Source organism: Physcomitrium patens, chromosome 3 (assembly GCF_059467195.1).
Source record: "Physcomitrium patens ecotype Gransden chromosome 3, ASM5946719v1, whole genome shotgun sequence".
NCBI classification, from domain to species: Eukaryota; Viridiplantae; Streptophyta; class Bryopsida; order Funariales; family Funariaceae; genus Physcomitrium; species Physcomitrium patens.
In genome coordinates, this window is record NC_143412.1 from 17,367,080 (window position 1) to 17,371,326 (window position 4,247).

At 33.6% G+C, this 4,247-nt stretch overlaps 1 long non-coding RNA gene across 1 annotated transcript; it reads left to right on the plus strand.

The window, feature by feature from the left end:
* The first annotated feature begins 2,500 nt into the window (after positions 1 to 2,500).
* On the plus strand, positions 2,501 to 3,502 carry LOC149989537 (uncharacterized). The gene is made up of 2 exons (XR_016502393.1): positions 2,501 to 2,688; positions 3,138 to 3,502. It is a non-coding gene; the product is annotated as an uncharacterized LOC149989537 (long non-coding RNA).
* Positions 3,503 to 4,247: the final 745 nt, after the last annotated feature.

A 4,247-nucleotide genomic window follows, 5' to 3' on the forward strand; every position in this document is an offset into this window, starting at 1 on the left:
TAAGTCCTACTCCTATTGATGATAACTTGGTAGATAAATTCTTTTTTAATATTTTTGCCTATCCTACTTAATACAACCATATTGCAAAAAAATTAAATTCTAATTAATTTCTAAAAGAATTGTTCAAATATGAATGTCAAAAGATTAGAATTAATAGTACTTATTTTGCTATTATAAAAAAATGGTTATATCATTGAGGAATAGATGGTTTATTCAAACAATGTATAGTGGCTGATGAAGTATCGGCCATATTAATAACATACCATGATAGTGCATATAGGAGACACTTCTTAGATAGACTAACATCTCAAAAGGTAATGAGAATTGGGTATTATTAGCCTACTATGTTTCAAGATGCCCATGATTATGTTAAACAATGCAATGCTTGCTAATGTTATGTAAAAAATGATTTACATATGGCACTTCTTTTTCACATATCTTTACCTTTAATTTCCTTTGAAAAATAGGGGATTGATTACATAAGAGAAGTTTATTCCAATTCTTCAAGAGAGATAAAACACATTGTAGTAGCCAAAAAATATTTAAAGAAATGGATTGAAGCAAGAGTTATCAAAACCAATGATGCTATCCATGCAGCTTATTTTATGTATGAGCAAATCATTACTCAATTTGGTTGTTCCAAAATTTTAATTAGTGATTGAAGAATACACTTAATAGTATAATAGATGAGATAATTAATAAGTTTAATATAAACCATTATATGACTACTTCCTACCATCTACAAACTAATGATTATATAGAAAGAGAAAAACAATCCTAGGTTAATATCCTAAGAAAGATAGTACAAGATTCAAAGAAAGATTGGGATACAAAATTACTAGTAGCCTTGTGGGCTTACCAAACAACCTACAAGGTCACAACCAAGGCCATTCTATTTTCTTTAGTATATGGAGTAGAAGCTATACTACCAATAGAGTTTGAAGTCAATTCATTAAGAATAGCAATAGATGATAGATTAACCATCTAAGAACCCTTGAAGGATATATTAGAACAATTGAAAGCCTTGATGAAATTTGAAGGATCGGAGCTCAACACATAGAAACAATTCAACAAAAGAGAAAAAATGCTTTTGATTAGAAAAAAAACGTAAGAAGAGAGTCTTACAACCGAAGATGCTAGTGCTATTATAAGATGCCAGGAAAATATAATTCTTTAAAAAAATTGATGCTATTTTGTTAGCACCTTATCATATTAAGAAAGTGTTTGATAACAACTTGTTACAATTGAAAATACTAAATGGTAAACTATTTCCAACAAGAACATCTAGAAATAGATGTATAAAGTATGAATAATTTATCTTATAGAAAGAAAAATACTATATTTTGTCTTTACATAAAGGAATAAGAATCTAGCTAAACAACTTAGTCAAACTTGATTTTTATCAACAAAATAGGAAACTTGACTCATCAAAAAGATAAGAATATTTTTTATGAAGTTCTTAGTTCTACTAGAATATCATCTTTTTTTCCTTATTAAAGGTAATGAAAAAAAAAAAAAAAAAAAAAAAAAAAAAAAAACTTTATTTTATAGGATTTAAAAATGACTTGGAATTGATTAACATCCTTGGATTGTTGGGCGGTTGGCCACAAAAGTGGTTATGAAGGAAGTGGCCTGGGTTCAAATCTGGTCCATAAATGCAGCTATCCATATGAGCTACTATTAGAGTAAGAAAGTGGCCAATATGTGCAACTTAGAGGATATGTAGGTCTCATTGCTACTAATTTAAATTCTTCTTTCATAATAAGAATTATATAGCACCAACTTTTAGCTTTTTACATAGAAGTATTATATTTTTCTTTTTCTTTTTTTGTTTCTTTTCTTATTCCATAGAATTATCTCACCTTATTTTATTAAGTAGACAAATTTCTTCAATAGTCTTCTAACTCAAGAAAAGTAGCACTAGAAGATATGAGTGCACTAATATTGAGCATGATCTTTTATATGAATAATTTTACTTTGGTTCTATAGCACTACTAGTATAGTCTTGATAGAATAATAAATCCAACTACCTAACTTTAGATAAGGGCCTGCCTGTGAAGCAAGAGATTTTGGATTTTTTTATCTCTTCTAATTGTTCCAGATGGTCCCCATATGTAAGTGATTGAATTGACTCACTTCAGAATTTTTTATGAAAGTGCACTTATTGTGCTAAAAATCACAGATTTTGTGAGTTAGTTGTAGAATTTTTAGGAAAAAATAGAAATTAGATTGCTCATAGTAGATATGCAATCTAGGATAGAATTTATTAAGACAAATTTCCATGATGAATAGGTTTTTGTGTAGTTAACATTAAATGATGACCAATAGGAATAACCCTCATTGTCAAAAGAAAATAAAAGAAATAAATAAATAATAAATAGAAAAGTTAAAAAGTGACCAAGGTAGCAAGACGCTATCCCTGAATGGTGGTAGCCTCCTCGTCGATAGGGGTCCGGCCATTGGATCTCTCTCTCTTGTTTTTTGGTTTTTTTTCACATCTTCACGAGCTCCAAGTGCTCCAAAACTGTTTTTTCTTCCTTCGATTGGTGTGTAGGGTGAGCTCCGTATGAATCGGAGTCTGCGGCTCTCTATCTCTACTAGGCGTGTGCAGTGGTGTTGCATTTGGGAGGGCTGCTTGGGAGCAGAATCGTGCTCGGTTGTGGTGGCTGGTATTTTGCGACTGACCTGGTAATTGAAGACTGCATTGGATCAATTCTGGTGTTGCTGGAGCGATGTTAGAGCAAGTTTGGTTTCTTTGGGGTATTGTGACTAGGGTAGCATCAATATTCATGCTATGGTGGAGCTGCATTTGCCTACGTCGTTGTGCGGGTGGCTGAAGAACTTGTTATTTTTTTTATTTTATTTTATTTTGTTTCAATTGTGAGAGCGACTCGTCTTTGGAAGTGTTCCTTTGATTCTTCATGCACTGATCCTAAACCTCCAAGATTTCGCGACAATCCCTCGTCGTATATTTATTTCCTTGATTCTCCCTAGCGGCGTTTCCTTTTGTGTCATTTTCTAATTCCTTGGAGCAATTGATCTCCATCGATTTGGGGTTGTTGTTCCTCTTGTTGATGCTGCCTTCGTCACCATTGCTTCATTCACTCATCCTAGTGATGTTCTTCGGCTGGTCGAAGGTGGCAGGCAATGGCGGTAATTATCACTATCACAGCGCCTTCGCTGAAATTATCTTGTGACCCAGAATTGGGCACAAGTCATTGAGAAGAACGATTTTGTCATGGTGCACTAAAAACTAGTTACAACTCTTCTCTGCAAGGAAAGTCCTCTCGATTGCAGCTGACTCAAGAAGTTCCCCAATAAGGTCACGCCCTGGTGGTCTCCATTTTTACTTCAGCTGGACATGCAAACCAAGTCAATACAGTTCATATTATGGGCAATATAATTTTCACCAAACCGTCGTTGCTGTTCACGACCAAGTGCTCCCACAAGAATACATCCAGAAGATGTTGTAGGAACTGTTCTTGTAGGCTGTAAATGATACGTTGAGGTTCTTATTCTTGTTGCTATTTATCAATCTTGTTGTAGATTGCTAGCTGTGCATTGGAAGAGCGTGCTGGAATAAATAAACATCAAAGAGGGAATGCACTTTCCCTCTCTACAATCTTGCTGTTGTTCGATGAGCCATGCAACCAACTTGCGGCTAGTATCATTCAAACTGGAAGGATCATGAGGGTTCATGCTACCGAGCATATGCAATAGCAAGGCAAGAAAAGCATCAATTATAGTTAGTTTCATCAACTCCCCGCTTCAAGGAGATGCTGCATTGAGGAGTGAGGCTGCTCGAAACAAAAGACAACATTGGAATCAATCCCAAAAGAACAGCAATGACTTCTTCAAGAGAATACCATAGCGACTAGACTTTAAGACCGCAAACCATTAGAGGCAGCACTGAGGGAGAACAAAAGTCGTCCCAAGCTTTAATCACTCCCAATTCTCCGGATGGTCAGAATCCAAGATCAAGTATAACTTCAACGACTAGGCAAGATTACCAAGTTTTATTGTTAAAAAAATTTAGTGAATAAAAAATTATTTTATATGAATTTAAATCAATGGAGATGAACCTAGGATTTTGAATGGATGAATTAGTAGAGATGAGAATGATCTAAGGTTGGATGAATTCTTATTTATGGATGAAAATCTATTCATGAATGGAATTTTTTTTTAATGAATTTTGAATTTTGGAATGATATTTAATACTAAAAAAAATAAAGATTAATAATAATAAT